The following is a 25847-nucleotide window of genomic DNA, read 5'->3' on the forward strand; positions in this document are numbered from 1 at the left end:
TCGGCTCCATCGGGGGTGACCGTGCTGCAGGGAATTGCCGAGGTCTTCCATGAGGCTCTAGAGCACACGTTTTGGCGGGAGGTCCCCGGGGACCCTGGGGCCTCCAGCTCTGACCCCCACGGGGGCCTTACTGGAGGGAACTTTGTAGCCAGGGATGAGGTGCATTGAACCGGGAGCACGAGCCGTTCCTCAGGGTGCTGCTTCTCATGCTTCTTGTCTTGCTTTGCTGGCATTTTTTATTTGCTTTACCTTGTGCAAAAATGTGCACGCTTCTAAATAGTAGTGGCTAGCCCCTTTCTAATGAGAGAGAATGTCAGTAAAGGGGTTTTATTATTAACTCAGGCATCTAGATAGTAGCTGGTTTTAAAAGTTCCTGTTATAAATGAGCAAGTCGCCTTAGATGTGGGTGTTCTATGTATCTACCAGGATGTTATTGGTTTGCCCGTATGTAAGCGAATATTGACTGTTTCATTCATAATTCTGTGCCCAAAGCTCAGCTGCATCCCCACAGACCGGCTTAGCATTACAGTGGAATATTTTGTGGCCTTTAATTTGTTCAGAAAATAGAACAAGTCAGTGGGACTTTCCTGGCTTTTGTGACTCATGCTGTACTTAGCAACAGGTGCTTGCCCAGGACCACTCATCACGAACGCCAATCCCTATGCGGTGGCTTTGTATGCAGGGTGGCATGCTCCCCCAGACATGGCCAGGCATGGGACCCACCCCGGGGTCTCCCTGAGAGAGCCCGTGCATGTGGGGACGTCTCAGGGGAGAGTGGATGCCTGCCCGGGTGGCAGGCGACTGTCCAGCCAGCCTCATTCTCTTCCATCTGCAGCACGAATCCAAGAACTGTTTGCAAGCAGTGAATCCTGCATTTTTAAAACAACTTCCTTGATTTTATTTATGGCTAAAGCCAAAGTGAATAACCTGAAAATAAGGGGTCTAGCAGTGTTCAAATTGGAAACATGTCACTGCAAGACGGCCACACAGTTTTCTAGGGGTGACAACATCGAATCTTTCCCCATCAGACCGGGATGCCGCGGGAGGATCTGGTGCATCTGGCAGATGGGCTTTAGTTGTTCACGCTCATTTTACTAAACCAGCATTAATATCGTCCAAGTGTTTTTTTGTTTTGTTTTGTTTTCTCAAGCAATATCATTTTTATTGAAATGCTAATGTGGTAGCTTTCTTTTTCTTAAAATGAGTGAGTTTTTACATGCATGGATTTTACTGCCATTCTCCAAAAAATATAGTATCGAGGCAGCCTGAAAGGGAACTCTCAACATGCTCCACTTATGGAGACAATTCTAGGAGAGCATTTCCTCTCTCCTGTTGGCCTCTCTGTGCTGCAGTGGCATGGTGCTTATTAGGAGGAATAAAATGACCACGCACGTGCGTGCGCGTGCACACACACACACAGTGGGTGCAGAGACTCCACCTACGGGGCAGAGTAGGGTGAGTGCCCGGGGGAGGGGAGGGCACACGTCACAGGAGTGGCACAGAAAGGAAGTTCTGAAGGGTGCTGTGCATTTACAGTTTCCTTGGTGTGTGGGTCTTGAGATAAAACCAGACACCTCCACACAGTGTGCATTTCTGACCCAGTGTACAACATGTACAGGGTATTTCTGAATAAATACACCTCCACACACTAATTGGGGCTTCCTTTATTCACCCTCTGCATTTAAAATACAAAGTTACTCATCTCCCAGCGTCTGTGCACCTACCCAGCATTCACCAAGGCTTGTGTCTGAAACTCTGACTCAGTAAGTTATTTTCAAAGATCCAGCAGTTGCCAGAAATTTGGTCATGGGGTCATTATCTTATTCATGATTATTTCAAGATAATAACTGGTAGTAAAATTAGCATTCTTCATCTGACTAGCATCAGGGAAAAAAAGTCAACATTTCTATTCAGAGGCAAGTTATTGTGAAATGGCCTTCTTGTCCATGTAGATTTGTCGCATTCAACAGGGATCAGAAGTGACATATTTTGGCAGGAATCTTGTGTTTCTGTCATTTATCGGACTGCATGGAGCATTTTGCTTCTGAGTCTGGTGGGCGGGGAGCAGAGCTCCTGAAGGTCGCGGTTCTGGGCCTGGAGGAGCCTCATCTCACTGATGACGACCTGGAGCAGGTGCATATGCCCTTGACTGCTCATGGGATCATGGGAAGACTTGTCTCCGTCTCTTCATCCGACGGCCTCACAGACACTCACGGGCACTTTGGTCTCACTCACTCCCTTGGTCTCCATTCTGGCTCCCCGTGTAAGGCTGCGATTGTTGGAGAGCGAGAGTCTTAGCGTCCGAGTTCCTGAGCACTTCTGCGGGTTCTGCGTCTAGAGCGTGGGCTCTGAGCGTCCCTGGGGAATCCTTCAGAGTTCTGTGTTTTTGCAGATCGTCGGCCGTCCTCCCAGCCAGTCAGAGTGGAGGGTGGCACCTTGCGGGGTTCGTTCCTGAGACCCCCAGAAGGACGGGCAGGCTGGCTCGGCAGGGGTCTCCCAGCCGCCTTGAGGGCTCCCCCGGGGTGTCGTGTGCAGGTGGTGTTCGTGACGCCGCAGTCGCTCAGAGCCCGGTCTGTTCATTGACTCCCACTGAGGATGCAGTGGAGGACACGCACCCCACCTGTGCACCTCCCCATCTCTAGGCTGCACGTGCAGGGTGCCCGCGGCCAGGGGGTGGAGGAAGGGCACTGTCCCCGACAGGTCCTGCTGGGCCGTGTGAGCTCTGACCCCACCTGCCACACATGCTTTGCTCTTCTCAGGCAACCTGTGAAGCGTGCACCTATCCCTTGCCTTGCCCGCACTAGCTTCTGGGCCGTGAGCTCCATGGCACCATCACATCTGTGTCCTGCCCCACGCCGGCATCACGCTGTAAGGTCACCCAGGTGGCCACAGCGGGCAGATGGCTCTGATGCGGCCCCTCTGTCGCGCTTCTGGGTGTCCTGCCTGCAGATCTTGATCCAGGCCGCCCAGACCCTGGGGGCTGAGGGGGGGGGGGGACGCCGGCGGAGTGCACAGCCGCAGAGCCCAGCTCTGTCCCTTCAGTTTTGGATTTCTGGTAAATTGGTTTCCTTGGTTGTCACAGGTGAGAGCCTTTGGCAGGGGAGGTACCTGCTACACGAGGTCCCGCCTTGGGGCCGCTGCCTCTCATGGACAGGGCAGTGGGGCCGCGCGTGCTGTGCCGTCCCCAGTGCACTGTGCAGATGAGAAAGTGGGACTTCGGTCTCTGGACCGTGTGCTGGTTACCCCACTCCTCGACAGAGCACTGGCCGCGTGGCAAGGGCGAGAGGCGAGCGTGGGCACACAGGTGAGTGGACGGCACGGATGCAAAGCAGGGCGTATGGGGCCCCTGCTTGGGCCACGGCTGCCCACGGCCCTGTCCCCAGGGTGCTGGCCTCCCACTCACTGTCCACACCCTCTTCCCACCCTGAGCTTGTTTTTCAAGACGATGGCTCCAAGAAGGAGGCTCCTGGGGCAGAACATGGTCCATTCTCGCAGCCTCTACAGCCCCTGCAGGAGCCAAGGACTGGGAGTTTTGTAACGTTGACTCCCTGGTTTCTGGAGAGAACGACAGGATCGACATGTGGGTGAGACACAGAGCTCCATTCTCCTCCCCATGCGTTTATTGTGCCTCTACCATGGGCCTGTTTTTGTTAGAAATGGCACTGTTCAGGCGTAGTGATAGGTGGTATTTGGAGCCTTACGTGTAAGAGGTTTCCACAGGCTGTAAATACAATAAACACAATGACCGGCTCTCCGATCATTGCTGCTTGATTACTGACAAGTGTTGCCCTAAGGCACGCGGCACTGTCCTCGGTTTTCACGTAGGACTGAGCGGGAGCCAGGACGTTTGTCCAGGGAGGAGGTGGCCTCGGGCAGGCAGCCTCTCTGCCAGACGGACCCCACCACATGCACACATGCACACGGACATGCAGACATGCAGAGACACACAGACACGCACACGGACGCCCTCACAGACGGACGCAGACACACACACAGTTGTAGCCACAGGAGGGAAGCAAGGGTTTCAAGTCAAAGTACAATAAGCACATGCTGAGTTTTACAAACGCTTTCTTCTTGTGTTTGAAAATATCTTTCTGATACTGTGCATCTTCCAATATTCTTCGCAAACCAGGAAGCTACTTCCTGAAATCACTTCAAGAAATGCTGAGCTGGTTCTGGGACTTCTTGTTACTTCGTTCTGCCATTTGCATCTCAGCTGCTTTGTGGACATGTGCGGTCCTTCCCTGGGCCTTCCAGGCGGCTTGTTCCCTCGCTTTGGGGGGGGAGGGGGTGTCAGGGCTCACGGGGACAGAGCCTGCTTCCTCCTTCCTCCTCTGCCGGCGGTAGATTATGGGAAAGAGAGACGACATGGCAGAAATGAGCCTGTGAACCGAGACGTCCCGCCAGTAGAGGGCCTGGCTCGGCCCTGGGGGCCCCAGGAGTGCCGCGGTGCACGGGAGGCGTGTGGATGCCCCACAGCGGTGTCAGGAGCGACCCCTGCTGGGCCATGCACTGCCGGCGAGCACCCTGGAAATCTGTGGTGTAGATGTGGCTTTGGGGCACAGGGACAGTTCTCAGCTCCCAACAGGCCAGGATGGGTGGTCCGTGTGCCACCACTGCCAAGAGCCAGGTCCCGCCGGGCATTGTTGAACTGCACTGGCATGGCACCAAGGGGTACCACAGGCACCCCTTTCCGATTCGGCCGAAATTCAGAGGGGTGCCTTTAAAATCAGAAGCCTTTAGCAGACAGGGCCTCGCAGCTGGGACTCAAGGTCGGGGTGTCGTTCACATAATGAGCTTCGCTGTGGGCCTGAGAGCAAGGCTCAGCACCTTCCCTTGGGTGCCGTGGGCTGGCCTTGCGTGGCCTGGGTTTCCCGCTTTCCGTGGCCCGGCCGCAGAGCAGAGGTGGGGAGGGTGATGAGCGGTCGCCTGCTGTTCAGCTTTCGTGTGATTCCTCAGCTGTGTCCTTGTGGAGCAGTCCAGCATTAAGCTGGATCCACCCATCACCTTTAACTAGCGGGTGGGAGAAGTAACCACTACGTTGCTCAAAGTCTGAAGAAATCTAACAGAAATAACCACTTCTGCTCGCCCCACCGCTCTTGATCTTCATGGGTGGCTTATCTGGTGACACCCCTTCCTCTGGAAGTGGGGGCCTGTCATGGCCTCTCGGACCCACTTGCAGCTGCCCTTGGAGGCTGCAGGGCATCGTTCGGGCTGAGTGCAGTGGGCCCAGGATCCGATTCAGCGAAACGTTTGCAGAACCCCTCCAGACGCTCTTCCCCGTTCTGTTCTTCCTGCAAACAGAGCCACACGCCTCCCGTTCTGTCCTGACTATGCCTCGCTTCCCATTTCTCTTATCCCACTTCCTTCCTACCGATTCCAGTTGTAAATGTTGTCCTTCTTTAGCACATCTGTGAACACCTTCCAGCTCGCGAGGACAGCGTGGGGCACCCGGCTCCAGATGTGCGCGCGTGTGTGTTTTCCTTATTCACCTTCCATATCTGTGCATATGGCAGCACAACAAATATCCTACCCACCCACTTATTTAGCCAAGGAAGGGATTCTTCAAAGAAGCAGGGTGCCTTTCTTTTCTTTTTTTAAAGGTTTTATTTATTTGAGAGGGAGAGAGAGGGGGAACACAAGTAGGGGGAGCAGGAGAGGGAGAAGCAGGCTTCTCGCAGAGCAGGGAGCCCGATGCGGGGCTCGATCCCAGGACCCTGGGACCATGACCTGAGCCGAAGGCAGTCGCTTAACGACTGAGCCACCCAGGTGCCCCGCAGGGTGCTCTTCTGACGTGGTTCCAGAAGCCCAGTGAGGCGACAGGCATGTGGGCACAGGAACTCGGTGCAGACCCGGCGGGGAGGTGCAGGACACTCACCTGTCCGTGCTGCGTGGCTGCTGGTGGCAGGAGGGGCTGCTGCGAGCCCCACAGGCCAGGGGCTGGATCCTGAGGCACTGTCGCTGCCGTTCAGGTCCCGGGTGCCCAGACGGAAGAACAGTCTGTGATGGGGGGGGGCGGGGTGATGCACGTACGCCCTCTTGCTCTGTCCTCCTCCCCCTTCCCTGGAGGAACCTTGCAGGTGTGGTGACCCCGTGGAGGGGAAACAGGTTGCTGTCCCGCAGTCTACATCCATGTAATTGCTAAGTCTTAGTTGCCGTGAGCATCCCACGCAAATTTGCCAAGTGTCCACCTGACGTACTGAAATCACTGTGTGTGTGTCCTCAAATGTAGGAACGTTCTTCAGAGCTGAGCTCCAGAGTCCCCATTAATACTGCTCGTGGGACTGGGACGTCTGCTCTGCTCCCTGCAGAGCTTCCCGAGGAAGCCAGGCACCTGGTATGTGCTGAGCAGATGCGTGATGTCACTTCACCTTGCCCTCCTCCTAGTAACACTCACATCCAACAAATATTCTAACCCTCATGGCATCTTGGAGAAGCGGGATTCTGACTAAAAGGGCATTAGAACACACACACTGTCCACACCAGCAGGTTCCATCGAGGGCAAAGAATGGTGGCTTCTCACCTCCCACACGTCGGGTGACTGAGGTGTACGAGGTGCGTGCTGGAAATGGAGAACCCGTGTGCTTCTTGGCCACGGGAAGTACAGAAGCCGTGTGCATGCCTGCGCACGGTGTGCTGTCTGGGAGGTATTCTCTGCTGACGGAGTTGTGATGGTTTCCAAGGGAATGTGCCTTTGCAGTACTAATTTAGTTAGGGAGTCTCTGTGTGACCCGTTAGGATTTTTACTCCTATTCCACTACTTACCACTCTCCTCTTGTACCTCTGAGCTCATATCATCACGAGAGACGCTTCACCTAAGGAGGAAAAAGTCCACAGTTGAAGCCAATCACAAAGCTATTATTTTGTATTAAGTAAGACAATATCCAGTTTCAAGGTGGGTTTTCAACCTTCTAAAACAGTTCTTGAACAGAAACCCTAGAAACATGTCTGAGATCATTTTTCTCTCCTGCATTTGGGGTATATCAATTCACAGTCCCTTTTTAAAGTTACCATAAATTTTGAAATATTTAAAAGCCATAATGGATATTGAAAAAAATAGCCAAATCATTTGCCTTATTGAATTGTGTGGAATTGTACAGTTTTGTAGCTAATGCAATACAAAAAAAATCATCCTTTTAAAGGGTATTTCTCTGTAAGGACCACGGAGGTTATGAGACCTCTGTTTATAGAAATTACTAGGATAAAGATATGTTTGTGCTAGTGTTCAAATACATAGATCTGGATGTGTGACTGAAGGAAGAGTAAAGACCAGCTCCTGTGCTCAGAATTTAAGAGAATGACACCCTGACCCCAAGTTAGTACCACAGGTTCTTTCTCTCACTGTCCAGAAGACCTTTTTGTTTGCTGTCTCCCCCACAAACAGCTTTTGTGTCTTATTTCCGTGAAGGGAATGGTAGAACCTGGGCTGGGTGTGTGGAGGACGTGGCTGGTATGCCAGGCGAGGCCACCATGCAGTTTGTAGACCCCAGACCTCCAAATTCTCTGGGTGAGTGGCTCCCACATTTTGCGGATGTGGGCTCAGTGCACAGCGTTACGACTCCCCAGAACCACCGCTGTTTCCCAAGACCCTTTCCCTTCTCTGCACATGGGACTTCTTCTCCTTATGCCACACCCAGTTCTGAAGAGTACACATGTACTCTTCAGGAGGAAACAGAACATACCAGATGCATATTTAGGAGTTACTGTCACAAACGGTGTCCAGTGCGGGATTGTTGGGGTCACAGTGTGGTCACGGTTTGCCTGCGATCTGCCTACTGAACTTCAGAAATGTGGGGTGGTAGTGCAGTGGATGCAACCCCCCCAGGCAGGTCAGCCCGTGGTTCCTGGCCCCGTGTCCATCTGCCTTGGCCCTCTTACCGAGAGGAAGCCCAGAAGGGTATGTGCTCCCGACTTTGCTTGCTGGAAAGAGCATCTTATCTGATGTGCTGGTGACTCCGGTGGGAAACAGGCAACAGGTATCCGGCTTTGGGGGAAGGAGGGAGGTTCCCAGCATCTGTCTTTCTAGTAGTCAGATGACTGAGGCATGGGATGCGTTTTGACATGTCATCTGGCTTATTCCTTGGGATTACGTTAACTCTGTACAGTTGCACCCGAGAAAAATTGATGCCCTTTAGCAAAGGGACCACAGCCTCCAGTGGACTGTTGGGTTGTCACTGGCATCCTGCGTGGATGCAGAACGTCAAGTCGCACTCGATGGCATGTGATGCCCCAGGAGCCGTCCCTGCAGCTGGGCCTCAGGGACCGCAGAGGCCAAGCACATCTGGTTGTCTGTGTCAGGGATCACCTGGCATCCTCTCCCCAACGATGCCCTCACACCCAAACCACATCATTCTTTTAGGACAAGACCCAGGGTGTAGCCTGGGCTGGATTCTGCCAAGGCCACGCGTCCTGGCAGGCATGGCAGAGACGAGACTCTTTTTCCAGTGAGTGGGCTATGCACAGTGTTGGGGTTGGGAGGATTTCCAGCCTTGTTCATCGGTCAGGTCGCTTTGAAAGGACAGCCATCTTGGCTGGGTTTGCGTGGGAGGGGGGTGCCAGCCGGAGGTTGGTGGGGCCGGTGCGTGTCAGGCCGCGGCTGGCCTGGGAGTCGCTGCCTGGGATGTGCCAAGGGCTGCGGGAATGATTCCAGGCGGCTTCTCCTGCCGGGTGGAGCGCGAGTTCCTGTGGGTTTTGTGGCGCCTGCGACCCACCAGGTGGTGTCCTGCCCATCCTCCTTCTGATACGGGCTCATCTCTGGTGGGGCAGGGTTTAAACACCAGAAGCTCTGCACACTAGCGGAGTCAGGGGGAAGCCTTACATGTCTCCATGCTCTCGGGCTCTGGTCCCTGCTCTTTATGCACAGCCTCAGCTACCAGACACTTCAGTTTACCTGCAATTGTATTGTGTGAGTGCTTTTCGGACGCAGCACCTGAGCACCTGTGGAAGGTTGGTCCCTGACCCCACAGCACTCTGTGTCTGGCGCTTACGCGGGGAAAAGCCATCCTTTGTAAAGATGAGGATCTGGGGCTGAGTCTTGAATCACGTTTGTGTGGGGGTCGTCCAGAGAAAGTGCGGTTTGAGGGCTGACCTGAAGAGTACCTCTCGAAGAGGAAGAGTGCTTCCTACAAACAGCGAAAGGGAGAAGGAGCGCTTAACAAAAGTGCTCTCTCGAAAATGTGCAAGTGGACTGGAGAGCCCAGGCTTGCTGGCCCCTGTGGGGAGAGCGGCTGTCTGGGCCGTCCTGGCAAGAGGAGGTTGGTGCCCGTGCCTCCCCCACGCCAGCAAGCCTTCCCCATCTGGGAGGGAGTGAAGAACCCTGGGTGCATGCTCCTTATCTCCACCGGGTACCTCTATGCAGTTTTCACTCCTGATGCACGTTAGAAACTTTGTTGCCTCCTTCCTAGCAAATTGTAGATTTGGGGAAATGTAGCTTCTTCTCATGGTGAGAAGCCTTAACCCTTCGTGTGTTCATCTCCCAGGGCGGCCATAACAAAGCCCCACAGACCAGGGCTTGAACAACAGAAGTCTCTTGTCTCGGATTCTGGAGGCTTGAAGGCCAAGATCAAGGTGTCAGCGGGGTGAGCTCCCCGTGAAGGCTGGTTTCCAGCTTCTGGGGGTTTGCTGGCATCCTTGGTGTGTAGGCCCATCACCCCACCTCTGCCTATAACTTTAGTCTGTGCTCCCCTTGTGCATTGACATCCAGATTTCTCCCTTCTGTAAGGACACCCGTGATTGGTTGGGGGCTCACCTGACTGCAGTGTGAGCTCATCTCAACTGTTTTATCTGCAAAGACCTGTCTCCAGATAAGGTCACATTCTGGGGTGCTGGGGGCTAAGACTTCCCATGAATTTGGGGGGCACAGTTCTGCTCATCTCAGTAAGAACTGGTCTTGGATGCAGTCATGATGCTGCCTCCATGGCTTTTGGGAGCTGAGTGATGGTGGTGGTGGTGTAGGGCCTCTGCTGTTATAGCGAGTCACATTGTGGATTCTGAGTCACTGCGATAGGACACTTTTAGCAGAAGGTCTTTGGATCCAAGTTCAGCACTTGGCTCCGCTGTTTCCCAGGCTTGCAGTATCCAATAGCTGCATCCTCCCTCTCGGGCCTCCTTCCGTTCATCCAAGGGATAACCATGACAGTGACGTGGACTCGCGTGCTCACACAAGGCTCGGGAGGATGCACACTCAGGAATTTTTAAACTGACAGTTGCTGGGCAACATTTATTGGGAAATCTGTCAGAACTCCACATCTACAGAGAAGTGTCTGTTCATGTCTTCTGCCCATTTTTTGACTTGATTATTTGTTTTTTGGGTGTTGAGTTTGAGAAGTTCTTTATAGATCTTGGATACCAGCTCTTTATCTGTAGTGTCATTTGCAAATATCTTCTCCCATTCCGTGGGTTGCCTCTTTGTTTTGTTGACTGTTTCATTTGCTGTGCAGAAGCTTTTTATCTTGATGAAGTCCCAAAAGTTCATTTTTGCTTTTGTTTCACTAGCCTTTGGAGATGTATCTTGAAAGAAGTTGCTGTGGGCAATGTCAAAGAGGTTACTGCCTATGTTCTCCTCTAGGATTTTGATGGATTCCTGTCTCACATTGAGGTCTTTCATCCATTTTGAGTTTATCTTTGTGAATGGTGTTAGAGAATGGTTGAGTTTCATTCTTCTGCATGTGGCTGTCCAATTTTCCCAGCACCATTTATTGAAGAGACTGTCGTTTTTCCATTGCATATTTTTTCCTGCTTTGTTGAAGATTATTTGACCATAGAGTTGAGGGTCCATATCTGGGCTCTCTATGCTGTTCCATTGATCTATGTGTCTGTTTTTGTGCCAGTACTGTGCTGTCTTGGTGATCACAGCTTTGTAATATAGCTTGAAATCGGGCAACGTGATGCCCCTAGCTTTGTTTTCTTTTTAAACATTACCTTGGCAATTCGGGGTCTTTTCTTATTCCATACAAATTTTAGGATTGTTTGTTCCAGCACTTTGAAAAATGTCATTGGAATTTTGACACTTCTCTGAAGACGACATACAAATGGCTAACAGACACATGAGAAAATGTTCAACATTATTAGCCATCAGGGAAATTCAAATCAAAATCACACTGAAATACCACCTTACACCAGTTAGAATGGCAAAAATGGACAGGAAAAGAAACAACAAATGTTGGAGAGGTTGTGGAGAAAGGGGAACCTTCTTACACTGTTGGTGGGAATGCAAGTTGGTGCAGCCACTTTGGAAAACAGCGTGGAAGTGCCTCAGAAAATTTAAAAAATAGAGCTACCGAATGACCCAGCAATTGTACTCCCAGGTATTTACCCCAAAGACACAGAGGTAGTGAAAAGAAGGGCCATATGCACCCCAATGTTCATAGCAGCAATGTCTGCAATACCCAAACTGTGGAAGGAGCTGAGATGCCCTACAACAGATGAATGGATAAAGAAGATGTGGTCCATATATACAATGGAATATTACTCAGCCATCAGAAAGGATGAATACCCAACTTTTACATCAACATGGATGGGACTGGAGGAGATTATGCTAAGTGAACTAAGTCAAGCAGAGAAAGTCAATTATCATATGGTTTCACTTATTTGTGGAACATAAGGTATAGCATGGAGGACATTAGGAGAAGGAAGGGAACAATGAAGGGGGGAAATCGGAGGGAGAGATGAACCATGAGAGACGATGGACTCCGGGAAACAAACTGAGGGTTCTAGAGGGGAGGGGGGTGGGGGGATGGGTTAGCCTGGTGAGGGGTATTCAGGAGGGCATGTTCTGCATGGAGCACTGGGTGTTATATGCAAACAATGAATCGTGGATCACTGCATCAAAAACTAATGATGTATGGTGATTAACATAACATAATAAAATTAAATTAAAAAAAAAGAATTCCACATCTGAGTTTTGTACTAAAAATGGTCTCATGGAACCTTTAATATATTTGCCCAACTGTTCGTGTGGAGAGGTTGGCCTCACACAGTGGCGACTTAGGTTCTCCATATGATCTACTGGATCAAAACAGCCTCTTCCACAAAAGGCAAGGACGGTGTGCATCCTCTTGGGTGGTTCTTCCCAGATAATGAAAGTGGGCCCGTGGCTGTTTCCCCAGCTCCCCCATGCAGCAGACTCATCCACGAATCCAATAGCCTTCTTCTTGGCTGGGGCTGAATTTGAATCCTACTGGGTCCTTGGGCAGGTCATCCTCCATGCACCTTCTCCTGACAATTCTAGGTTCCCACCTTGCCAGCCCCTTCCACACACTGGCTCACCAGGGATTTTCTCCTACTCCAGAACATCTGTTCCTCTAGAATAATATTAATAAGGATATAAGGACAGCAGTTAGCATTGTTTTTTAAAATTAATAGACTATTTTCAAGAGCAGTTTTAGGTTTATAGAAAGACTGAGCAGAAAAAGCAGGGTTTCCACCTGCCCCCCCCCCGCCCCCCAGTTTTCCCTGTTTTAGCATCTTGCATTGGTGTGGTACATTTTGTTACAATTGATGAAGTAACACTGATACATTATTATTGACTAAAGTCCATAGTTTACATCAGGGTCCCTCTTGGTGTTGCTCATTCCATGGTTTTGGACAAATATATGAAGACACATATCCACCATTGCAGTACCACACAGAGTAGTCTTACTGCCCTAAAAACCGTCTGTGCTCCGCCTGTTCATCCCTCCCTCCCCCAACCCCGAAAACAACCGACAGATCTTTTTACTGCCTCCATAGTTTGCCTTTTCCAGAATACCATAGAGTTGGAATCACACAGTGTGTAGCCTTTTCAGATTCGCTTCTTTCACTTTCTGATGTGCATTTACATTTCCTTCATCTCTTTTCATGGCTTGATAGCTCCTTTCTCTTTAGGGTTGAATAATATCCATTGTCTGGATGGACCATGGTTTATTTATATATCATTCACCTACCAAAGGACATCTTGGCCATTTCCAGGGTTGGGCAATTATAAATAAAGCTGCTACAAACATTTGTGTGCAGGTTTTTGTGTGGACATAAGTTTTTAGCTCATTTGGGTAAATACCAAGGAGTGTAATTGCTGGATTCTGTGGTAAGAGTGTGCTTAGCTTTGCAAGAAACTACCAGGCTGTCTTCCAAAGTAGCTGTATGTATGATGTTGGTGTCTTCTCATATGCTTATTTGCCATCTGTATGCATTCTTTGGTGAGGCGTCTGTTCAGGTCTTTTGTACCATTCTGAATTGGGTTGTTTCTTGTTGAGTTTTAAGAATTCTTTGGATACCAGTCCTTCATGAGATACATGTTTTGCAAATATTTTTTTCTGAGTTTGTGACTTGCTTTTTTTTAATTCTCTCAATTACTATTTTAATGTATATATTGATTTATATGTATACACACATATATAATTCTAAGAAGTAGTAATCCTTTAATTTCTTCTAGATTATTGAAACTGTTTCAAAAGATCTAAAATCAGGTTAGCAGAAATTATCAACCACCTACTGAGTAACAGATGGTGTGTTAAACACTCATTTGGCCTTTATAAGCTACTGTATTCTGTTATTTGTGATTTTATTCATATAGCTAGAATCCCCAACAAGGGTATAAGTTCTAGTAGTTACGCATTTACTTTTTGAACATTTACTGACTATGGACCATGAATTTGCAATTCTCCTAGGTGATGGAGATACAGAGACAATTCAAATATGATTCATATGTTGAATGAGTTTATAATCCAGTTGAGAAGATAGTCATAGATATAAATAGCAATACAGAGCAAGCAAGAAAGTGTTCCTAGCAAATGTATAAACACAGTGCAACAGGGACATGGGACATGAAGTCCGTTTAATTTGGGTCTGAAGGATCAGTGACAGTTTTACACAGGGAGTAGCTTTCGATTGGACTTTGAAGTTCAGCTGGCCTTTTTACACCAGAATTGACAGAAGTCATTTGAAGCTGAAAGACAATGTTCGGGAAGGTGTTCACTGCTGGGTGGTGCTGTGAAGGTCCTGGAGGTGGTTAAATGACCGTTTAAAAAATGAGTGGATATGCAACATCTCTCACCTCATGTTAGCGTGGGTTGGCATTATTGTTGTTCATACTGTAATATTGTTATTCTGATTTTATAGACGGATAAATGGAGGCCTTTGGGAGAGAGAGAGAGACTGGTTAAGAACATGGGTTTTGGACTTGAGTGCGTGACAATGGCCAGAGCAGGATTCAGCTTCTGCACCTTATTACCATGTGGCCTTGAGCAGTTCCTTATGGCAGGCCGGCACCTGGATGTTGTAGGTGTGGATGTCTATGTTAGAGCTCTGTGTAGCTTTGTTTTCCACAAAATGCTGAGCTTGCCGTTAGGCACATGGTAGGCATTTCATAAAGCTTCTCAACTATGTGAGGCAAATGCCTGATCTGAGGGAAGCAGAGCTGTCCTCGCCTGGGGCTATCTCCTTCCTCAAGTGCCCTGTAAAACTCATATGGCCGCTTTCCATGTAGGGCTCTCATGAAGGATGTGTTTAGGAGGGTGGACTAGTCATGCTTGGGAAATCGCCGTCACCTGTGGAGCAGCATGCTCAGAGTGAGATAAATACTAAGGAGGTAATAACTCCTTGTTTCTTATGAAATGTTAAGGCTGAAGAGAAAGGTCACACCCGTGGAGCTCTGTCCTTGGTGCTGAACGCATACTGGTTGCTTAATAAAGGCTCCCGGAAGTGGGTGCTCGTTTAGCTCACCATGCACCTGGGATCCACAGTTCCAGTGACGAATCACAGATGCTAATCTTATCAAGTTTAAAAAATGTAACTCCTAAGTGGCAAGTTTATATTGGGTCACATCCATTTATAGAGCACTCTGAGGGATTGTCCAGTATTTTATAGTACTGGATGTATATTGTGTTAAATATTGCTTTAAGGGAGTAATATATTGACTGAAATTCTAAATACCTAGATCTAGAATGTGTCTGAAGATGGAAAATCCGTGGATATCTTGATAGTTTAGCAATATAAAATTATACCTATATTTCTTCAATTTGTATAGATAGGTATTATGTTTGCTATATTAAAATTTAAAATAAAACTTTGTTCAGGAGATGATTACAAAATCTAATTAAATTTGCATTACTATGTTGTACTTTTTTTTCACAATTGGAATAATAAGGTTTGAACCTGCTGCATTTTTTAATGTTTGCTAGTTCTTAAAATAATTATAATGACCATATTAATAATAGCAATAACATACACTTCATAGGAATATAGATAATATTAACGTTAATCCATGGGCACTCCTCACAGGCTCCCTCACACAGTAAAAACTCAGTAATCATGTTAGCCATTGTTATTTGTTATAGAATTTCTGATTCATGTTAGGTTAAATAAGAAGTATTTCAAGAGAAAATTACTAATAGTGTGTTTCTTTCCTTACTGGTTCCATTCTATTCACTCATGCTTTATTGAATATTTCCTGTGTGCAGGCTGCCCACTGCACTAGGAACTTTGTAAAATTGGAAACATGGCCACATGTTCTGAAGTGGATGTCATCCACGGTGTCAAAGAGAAAAGGAATAGTGAGCAAAGGTGTTCTGGTCTCTGCAAGAATGAATGGATTCCAAAGCCATCACTGGGCTTTCTGGCCCTAATCAGGATGACAGGAAAATGTCCACTAACCTCTAGATTGTGTCAGAAGACAAACTTCCAAAGAGTGAAAGACCGTGGGACTTTCTTCCCCTCTTGTATGAGGGGCAGGTTGCCTGGCAGGTAGAGATGCATCCTGCATCAAGAGTCTTCTACATTGGATGCTGTGTGCCTTTTGCATAAACATGATCCTACTGCTTTTTATTTTAATCCTTTGGAGATAGAACTCAAGTAGTAGGTTGAAAACCATACTTGAAGTGTGTTATGTTCATAAATCAAAAACAGTTTCATGGATGTTTTGCCAAAATAAGAAAAAAATATTTTTAAACTTTTTTTTCTTTCCATTCTTTTACTCTTTTTGGTCTTCACACTTTTACATTCTCTTTATTTTAAAAAAGTATTCTTTGCAGGGGGTGGTAATAGTATTTTCTGGATCTGGTTAAGGGTAGGAGTAGAAGTCTGGGATAGTAGTGAAGAAAATATTATATCTGCATTGAGGGACCCTGTGGCTCTTGCGGGCAAGCTAATAACCTACTCATGGACAATTACACTCAGAAGGAGAAGCACATGCCCCTGGAACACACTTGCCAAAGAATCAACATTTGGCACATGTGAGGCTCGGCACAGTGGCGGCTCCAAGCTGTGCCAATCTGTCTCCATCCATGGGTTGTCTCCTAGAAAAAGATTCAAATGGCTTATTTAAGGACTGCTGGGTAACCAGAGGCATTCATCATGCAAGAGGACTGTACCTTACTCTTTTTCCTTTTTGTAAGATTTTACCTAGATTTAAAAAACCTGGCAGGAACAAAATGCCACTTTGGGGAGATAATCAGTGGTGACTAATTTGATTTGGGAAAAGCAGAATTGAAACTAGGCAGCTCCTGGAGCCATTTAAAATGAGGGTAGGGTAGAATCAGGTGCTCTTTCCTAGTCTTCTTCATTTAGACATCTTTTTAAAATAAAACTTATTTTTCAAAGGCTCTGTTATGGGCTTATGGTACATTATATTGAAATGTTAAAATATATATCAAAATTCATTAAAAAAGAAGATCTATTTTGACCACAATTGATTACTTAGTTATGAGATCTGACTGCAGGTTTACTAGTAGAAATGTAGTCACTTATAGAATTCTCTCTTCCTCAAAGGAAGGCAGTTTTGGAAGGGAGTATGCTAAATTTTAAAAGAAAATTTCCACAAGGGTGTTGTATCAGGGACTTTGGGCAACACAGACAAGGGCAGAGGCCGTGTTCTCACTCCCGTGCCTTCTACGACCCGTGGTGAAAGACAGTGGTGGCCACGCGGTTCCCCCTCCAGTGAAGATCCTCTGTGGGACGCATAAGCCGGGCCCCTCTGGGTAGGCCGTAGCAGGGAGAAGAGCATCCTCTATTTCTGATTCTGCTCACTCCATTTCAGGAACCACCCAGTATGATAGGGGGTTTTAATGTCATTTTAGCTCTTGTATAAAGTTTCAGTTTGTCTTGACTTCATTACCCAAATTTATACTCTGAATATTTTGAAGTGAGCTCATTTGTTCCAAAAAGTATGCATCTATTAATGTCTTATGAATATCTTAACTAATGAATTTAGAAATGGCCATTTCCCTCATAATTATACTGACATCACGAATCACTGAGAATCAGATTTTCGTGGTTGACTGAGCTGGGGCAATTTATGTGATGCTTATTAGTCTTTTGTTGGGGGCACACATTTCTAAAGTAGATCATTAAAGAGAGAATTTAGGAGCATTAATCTCATACAAGCATCAGTGCACGACTAGGCAATTACCCTGAGTTCTGAAAGTTAGAAATCAGAACTATGAATGTACCTTAACAAAAAAAAGAAAGTCTTATTTTGTACCACAATGAGTTTTTTTCCTAAAATAGAAAGTGACTCATGTGTCTCAGTGGCTAATAAAGGAGCGTGCTCCAGGCAAAATGCAAAATCCTAACACTGCAAGGTCTCTCTTCTCAGTCTTACTGGTCTGATTTTAGTATATGGTGAAAGTATCGTATTTGGTTGTAAAATAAAGCAGTATTTCTACTCCACGGAGGGCTCCCTGGAATCAGTAAGAACTTGACTCTCTAGTTAACAAGCTGTGGCTGCTGTGAGTTCATGCTGTGAGTAGGAAAGTCCTAGAAAGACTGCACACGTTCCCCCCAGAGCACCAAGTGCCCATTGTCTACTGGGTAGTCATTCTCCCCTGTGACCTTGGGATCGTGAGCTTCAGGGACACCATGTTTGTGTTTCAGTCCTTACTTCTCCACCGCTGAAGAGCACTCTGCTCTCACATACACCCGCTCCTTGGTTCTTTCCTCTGTCTGCTGACTTCTGCTACAGACTTGGCCTTCCTTCCCTGCCCCACTTGTGGAGTATGGACCCCACGCACAGCTGGCCTTCTGTGGGTTCCTCAGTCCGTGTGAGCACGGCCCCGCTTGTCTGTGCATTCAGAATGGAGGTGTTGCTCATGTCCCCTCCAACTCCTCTCCCTCTTCGGTCTTCTCTGTTTTGACTCTTCATCTGACTTCATTTCTCCCACTGTCACCTCAACAAGCTGGACCCCACAGGGGAATGCCAGCCTTGCGTGTGTCCAGATGGCCAGAGCTTCACTCCCAGACCTGGACGTTGTCACTTTGGTGACTGGGAGTGCCCGGGGAACGGTGTGTCTGCAGCGTGAACTGTCACATCCTGTCTTCTGACCCCCCCTTCTAGTCTTCTCACGGCCCCATCATCTTCAGACCCTGAAGCTCGAAACCCTGCCTTTCCTCTGTCACCACACCCCCTGCATCACCCATCCCCCTGCCCTGTGCCTGCAGTCTGTCTCTTGTCTCTGCTCCTTGGCGACCTGGGCAGAGCCACTGGTCTGTGGACACCTCCCAGCCCCTCCCAGCCCAGCTCTCCCCACGCTGCTCCAGGACTGGGGATGTTACCCCATCAGGACTTGTCGCCAGGCTTCCCTGGCTCCACATCAGCAGTGGGAAGCGTGGGGGTGACAAGGAGGTGGCCGTGGTCCCCGCCGTCCAACACTCCTTCCCGGGGCTGCAGGCTGGCCCTGATGTTCTGCGTCCACCTGTCTGTCTGCTGGGGGAGGTTTGGGATGGCACACAGGCCAGGAGGGGCCATGCCAGGGAGTACTCTCCAGCCCAGATGTAGAAGCTCGTTTTCTTCTCCTCTGTGACATTGGCTTATTTCCACTTCACAGTAGCTGGCCAGCAGTCCTGCTGGGCAGTCCAGCAGTAGCTGGGTGTGAAGTGATTACATGTCTGTGTTCTGCGCCTGAGAAGTGGGATGAAGGGGTGAGTACTCTGGTGTGAGCGCGTCATTGCGGATTGGGAGGATTTAGTCCAGCGTCGCCCGGAGTCTGTCTGGGGACAAACAGGCAGGGGCGCCTGCTCGCTCCACACAGCCCTCCTCCATGGACGTTGCCTGTGCAGGGACTGTGGACACCCTAGCCAGGAAGAACATCAAACCCGCAGTCCCTGAGCTGCCCCAGCCTCCTCTGGACGTGGGTCTGGGCCTCTGCCAGGTATGCCAGGCGGTGCAGCATCTCGTATGGAAGCAAACGTCTCTTTTTCCCTTGTGAGCCCCACGAGGATGCCGTCACCTAGAGGGATGTTGCCCTCTGTGATAACCGTGGGCCCCGGAAATGGGCATGTTTCTTCCGGCCTCACCTGCCTTCCCAGGCGTCTCCTACTCACTCTGCCAGGCCAGACCTCTGTGGCCGGTGTGGTGCCTGCTGCCGGCCATCTCAACAGGGAGCACTCAGGACTTTGCGCACTTGTGGGGTTAGAAATGGGCCGAAAGATTAGGGATTTGTACTAATTCCAGGCCCACAAAGGCTGTTCCGGTTAACACTGAATTAGAGGAATAAGGAAGAGGTGAGAGGGTCCAAAGGGAAAGAGCCGTGCTGTGTTTAGGACTTGTCACTTATCACGGCCAATTTAAAATAAATATATACATACATACGCACATACATAGCCTGCCTGTGTATGTATATATGTACATAAGGGCAGAGCATTTCTGTGTGGAGCCGTGTGGAGAACAACCCCACTGATTCCTGTCCCATGGTTTCCTGTCTTGCGTTGAGCCAGGACCTTCCACCAGGCCCTGGGGCTGACGCCGGGTATGCCGAAGGCTCTTCCTTCAGGAGCGGAGTCCCCACAGACCCTCTGCCCAGCCCCAGCGGCTTTGGGCACTCTGCTGGGGTGATCGGGTGGTAGAGGAGGGATGCTGGAGGAACGTGGGAGAGGGGCTGGCTGGGCCTGGGGTGCACGCGGCTGCCTCTCTGCCCTCAGGCATTTCCCTCCAGGCAGGGTCTGCCTCAGCAGGTGCGGGGCGACCCCCCGATGGACAGACAGAAGGGTGTGGGAGTCTGCAGGCCAGGCGCAGTTGGGCTCCTTACTCGGGTGCCTGCAGGCTCGGGAGGTGACTGTGGAGACTGAAGCTGGGAGCTTTGGAGAAATGTGTGTTGACTCCAGGGCATCCCGGAAGCTGGCTTTTTAATTTTTGTTCTCTTGATCTGTGTTTTTAGTTTTGTACAAAAGCTGAACATAGTGAAAATAATTCTCTCTTTATCAAGGGCTCTGGTTGATGGAATTCCGTTCAGACTCCTATTGAATTTGGCTTAAAATTAGTCATCCCAGTGACCAGGGTACTAATCTAAACCGTCTGCCTCAGAGGATCTTTTCCCTCCTTTGGAATCCCAAGCTCCCTCAGCCAACACATTGGCTGCAGCTTCCAGGGCTGGATATGGACCAGGCTTCCCTCAGGGTCTCTGACTCGGCCTGTGACTTGCAGAGCCGGGGCTCCAGGCGAGTGTGGGAGCCAGGCCGCCCTGACGGGTGGTGAGCAGAGGCTAGAGCCCACATGGGCGGTCTTTGTGAGGCAGTGCGTCTGTGCCGGGGCTTGTAAACATCTCGTTGGGAAATGCTGGGGCCGTTGGATCGCTGGAATCCCAGAGAAAGCCTGGACAGTGGAATTGTGAGCAAAAGCCTGTGGATACACCATTTATGATAAGCACACACAGATTGTCTGAAGTAGCGCTGAATCTGGAGCCCGGGGAGGGCACGGAAAAGGGTTCCTGCTGGCAGAGTTTATTTCCTTTCTTGACTGTGACTGCAGCTAATTGTTATAAACTATAACCAATAACATCATCAGGAAGAACAGGGAAACTCATCTGTCATTCCGCTGCCCAGACCGCTAGCTCTCGGATGTCCAGTCTTCCTATGCGTGCATATATGTGCCCACGCTTGTTTTCTTAACCAAAATTTTGAAAATTTGCTGAACAGCGTTAGAGGGTTCCTTTTTCTTTCTTTTTTAAAAAGATTTTATTTATTTGAGAGAGCAAGTGAGAGAGACAGAGCACAGGCAGGGAGAGGGGCAGGGGGAATGGCAGGCTTCCTGCCGAGCAGGCAGCCAGATGCGGAGCTCCATCCCAGGACCCCGGGATCATGACCTGAGCCGAAGGCAGAGGCTTAACGACTGAGCCCCCAGGCGCCCTGTAGGGTTCCTTTCTCTTGTCCACTTCATCACTTGCTGTGTTACCCGCCCCGGCTCTGCATCCACATTGAGACCACGGGGAAATCGTGGTTGTTGAGCCTGCTGTCCTGGCGGGGTGTGAGGTCACGGCTCCGTGCGCATCTTCCCTGGAGGAACCGCTGTCTCGGGCCAGGGCCGCATCCCCTCCACCCTCCCATTCCCGGGTCCTCCCTCTGTCTTCCCCTCCTTCCCCTTCTCTTCCTCCTCCTCTGACGCCCGAGACCCCAGGCCTCACACGAGATGCTCCTGGGTGGTTCTTTCCACGCCTGCTCCCCTGCTGAGGTTTATTTTCCAGTTGTTCATCTGTGATGACAGAACGCACTTGGCATCGGGGGTGGGGTGTGGATTCCCACGCCTGTGGTCTAGCCCTCCGCGCGTCCCCTCTCATGGAGACATGCACAGCCAGCTTCATCAGACCAGCCACGGGGGGTGGCCCGGTCTGCCCGTGGGCACCTGTCCTGTGGTGCTGACTCCGACTGGCTCTCATCACCTGGGCGTGGACTTCCTAGCCATTTTCCCACAAGGAGCTCCTGCGTTTTCATTTTTCCCAGGTCTCCCGTGTCCTGTGTCTGTCTGGCAGACGCGCTGTTTGGTGTCCCTATGTGGGCTGTGGGCTGGCCTGGCCCTCTGAGGCCTACCAGTGACTTTGAAATTGGCCTGCCTGGTGGCTGACCGGGCTTCACCCCTGTCTGTTGAGCTGTGGTCTTGTCGAGGTGTAGGGGCTAGGAGTACTGGGATCCTAGGGCTGTGGCTCTGGCGAGGGGGTTCCCTGCAGAAGGAGGGGTCCGTGGCCAGCCGCCAGTACCAGCTCTGCCCCACACACAGGCCTGTGGATGGAGGAAGAGGTCAGGGGACCCTTCCGGGGACCCCGCTGTGGAGGCCAGGCTTGTCTGAGATGCTGCTTGAATCTTATTGCTGGTGTCACCCCAGCTCACATGGGACCAGGTCTGGAGACAGAGCTGGAGAAGAGGAATCGAGGGCCCAGAGTGTGAGAGTCTTGGGTCACTCCTGTGCGGGAGGCCGTCATGGGGCATGGATGTTGTAGAGAAAGGCAGCTGGGCTCTGGGCATGGCTTCTTATGGGTCTCAGCCCTGCTCAGCCCTTCACTGTGCAGCTCAGGACATGAAACAGAACCAACATGGTGTATGTATGCAGGAGAGGTTTATTTTAGGGAATCGTGGGGCTGGCCAATGTGCAGTCCGCAGGGCACAGGGAAGGGCTGGTGTGGCCGCTGGTGTCCGAAGGCCATCCGGAGGCAGGATCCCCTCTTCCTGGGGCACCCCAGCCTTTCCCCCTGAGCCGTCCACCGACTGGATGAGGCCCCCCGGCATTGGAGGGGCATCTCTGCCTCAGCCGAGTCTACCGATTTAAGTGTGAATCCCCTCTACCCAGTATGTTCGCAGCAAGCGTAGACTGTAGACTGGTGCTCGAGGGAGTATGTGGCCCCGGGGCCCAGCCACGAAGACACATAAAACGAACCATCGTAGGCAGGGCCTGTGCTCTGGAGTGTTAATGCTTACAGTGAGGCTTGAGGCCCTGTGGACATGAGGGTGAGGCGCTGTGGTTTGAGCCCCTGGGTGGACAGACCTGAGCTTTGCGGAGGTCAGCTGAGTGGAGGACAGTTTGGTCTTCCATCCCGTGTGGGGAGATGGTCCAGACCTGCAGGGCTCCAGACCAGTGTGGAGGGCGAGCACTTTCAACGTGATTGAGACTGTGTGCGACTGAAGGCTGAATCATTTCAGGCATTTTTCCTTGAATTATGCCGAGAAATAATTTCTTCCCAGACTGCCAACAATGCTTGGAAGTTGCAAGGTGGGTCCATGATGAATCGGCGATGGTGAAACCAAACACTTCCAGTACAGAGAATGAATAATTAATCTTGTTTTTTTGGGTTAAAAAAAAATCTTTCAAGTGCTTTTCTCTGTTTTCTGCTGAGGCTTAAATTTTGCAGTCCTTTGATGATATCCCATCTTCCAATAAGGCTTGTTTCTATGGAGACACCAGTGAACTGCGGCCTGGTTCGGTGGCTCATCACAGAAGCCTCCTTGAGGGGTCTCTCCACAGCCTTCAGAACATGCTCTGCCCGTGTGTTGACGGAGCGCTGGGTGAGCGTCTGCACGCACCCTCCCGGAGCCGAGCTGCCCCGCACCCTCCCCATGGGTGGGCACTGGGCACGGCTTGCTTATTTGAGGGTGGTAGAATGTGATAAATAGCATACAGAGCATCCTCTAGCCACTGTCTTTGGCCGTCCAGTGAGGGTTTCTTTTGTGCTTGTTGGGGTTGTTGCTGTGTGAGTGTGGTTTTGTTCTGAGTGGGGAGAGCTGACAGGAGGACAGAATCGCCGTTGCTGGTGACATCCCAGGGATTCCGCGGACCTGTCAGCTCTGACCGGGAGCCACCTCATGAGGACCTGTCTGCTCTAGTCCGTCGGGGTGATGGTGGACACCCTAGGCCGGGGGCCTTGCAACGCCAGGTTCTTCTCACTGTGCTGGAGGCTGGAGGTTGAAAATCAGGTGCTGGTGTAGATGGGGTCTGGTGACAAACTCTCTGGGAGGTACATCTGTGCTGTGTCCTCATGCAGGGAAGGAGCTGGGAGCTCCATGGGGTCTCGTTGGCAAGGACACTACCCCATCCACGGGGGCTCCCCCCTCATGACCTCATCACCTCCCAAAGGCCCCCCATCCTGACACCATCACACCGGGGGCTAGAGTCCAACATCTGGATTTCCGGGGCACAGATCTCTGTCTAGAGCAATAACCTTGGCATTTGTTCAGAGGAGAGAGACGTGTTCCTCTGTCCCTCGGCATCGCGCTCACTGCTCGCAGGCTCCCCCATCGCGCCCACCGCTCACGCGCGCCGCCCCACCACGCCCACTGCTCACACGAGCCCCCCCCACCGCTCACGCGCGCCGCCCCACCACGCCCACCGCTCACCTGCATCCCCCCACTGCACTCACTTCTCACACGCTTCCCACGTGGCTGGGGGTCTGCCAGGTCCTGCCAGGGTGGGGGTGCTTGGTGGGCACAGTGCCTGCTGTCGGCGCAGCAGTTCCTGAGTAGAAAACAACTTGGAGCTTATTTCTCGGTTGCTTACTTCTGCGAGTCTCACATACTTTCGTAATGGGTCTGAATGGCCACCTGTGCGGGTAGTTGTGCAGGTCAGATGTTCAAAGTAACATCGTGTCAGCGGCACTCGGAGCAGGTGCAGAGCAAGCTGGAATTACTACTGTCATCGTCCGCTTCTGCAGGCGTCCGAGTAAAACCGTCCCTGCTAAGGAAGAAAACTCGCAAGACTACATTCTTAGATATTCTTTCCTCTTTCAATATTAAAAAAACCTTATAATTCTAGAACCCAGAGTAAAAGAGTAATAAAGTAATTGCATGCATTGATAAGACTTAATTCATTTTTCCTTATGGCTCTTCAGCCCGAGATGTCTAAGCTTATCTGTGGAGCAGGGGTTTGCTCGCCTTCCCCCAGAGAGTATGCTTCAAGCCGAATGGGACACCAAGACTGCCTAGCAACTTTAGAAAACTTGATATTTTGAAAAAGAAGAGTTTATTTTTCAGCAGTCAAGATCTGCAAGTTAAATGAAGAAAGTGCTTAATGAAACATTTTTTAAAAACGGGTTTGTTTGGAAATAATGTCACCCTGAATATTTGCCCTAAGATGCGGAAAGTACGGTGGGCACTTGGGTTTGGAGTGTCTTTGGGCATGTGTTTGTCCTCTGCCTTCTGGCTGGCTTTTCTTGGCTGCTTCTAAACTACTAGATTGATTATTTCCCCAGCTCATGTCATAAGAAACCCCTGGGACTTTGATTACCAGATTAAAAGATTGTCGACTCAGACTCCTTCCCTGGACACTTAGGTTATGGCTCAGTGGTACTGGTGTTTACAGTGCATTCTGGGGCATGTGCATCGTCAGGAACTTGGGGGATCACCGTGTTTCAGAGCACCAGAGGTGAAGCAGAAGCACCCGCTTGCTGTGCCTTGGGCAACATCCTTCTGGTGCAGCAAAGCCTGTGTTATGCACAGAACAGAGCCAGGGACCCGAGCAAGCTTTGTTGCTATGTGCTTTACGCTTGGCTAATGGCTCGGCCACTCGGACCTCCGCATCCCTGCCTCTTCTCTTGCCACTCTCACGGGTTTTCAACTGAACACCCCCTCTATGAGTCACATTCATTTTGGAACATAGGTCTGGCTCTCTCTTAAACCAACACGCATCCATAGAACATTCTAGGTGCTCCTCTCTCCCTGGGAGCACACAGACCCTGGAGTCCAGCCCAATGCCTGGGATCTGCTGTGCTTGCATCAGGGAAATGTACCTGCACCGAACTGTTTCCAGAAACATTTGGTAGATTTAGAAGACTAACGTGGAAATAAGTCACCTCAGGTGTGAAATAGTAAATAAGGTGCTGGCACGGTGTTCACTAGGCTCTGGCCCTGGAATGGACTTGTGGAACATTGGGGTGTGTCTGTGTGCACCTGTGGCTTCTGCTTCCTTCTTCAAAGGGCATCTCACGCAGGGATGCACGTTCTCAACCTTGTGGACGGATTTGAGAATATTTGCTGAGGCGCAGAACCTGCGTGGGGTGCCGCCAAGGTGTGTGCTGGCTGCGATGGAGAATGGTCTCAGCATGCGGAGATGGTCCCCTGCACCTGCTGGGACCTGCCACCAGGCTCTGCATATGGGCATTTTCTTCTTCTCTTGCTCTGGA

The sequence above is a fragment of the Eumetopias jubatus genome, unplaced genomic scaffold (assembly GCF_037043125.1).
Source record: "Eumetopias jubatus isolate StellerSeaLion01/CBP00866 unplaced genomic scaffold, mEumJub1_p1.0 scaffold_2, whole genome shotgun sequence".
Taxonomy (NCBI): domain Eukaryota; kingdom Metazoa; phylum Chordata; class Mammalia; order Carnivora; family Otariidae; genus Eumetopias; species Eumetopias jubatus.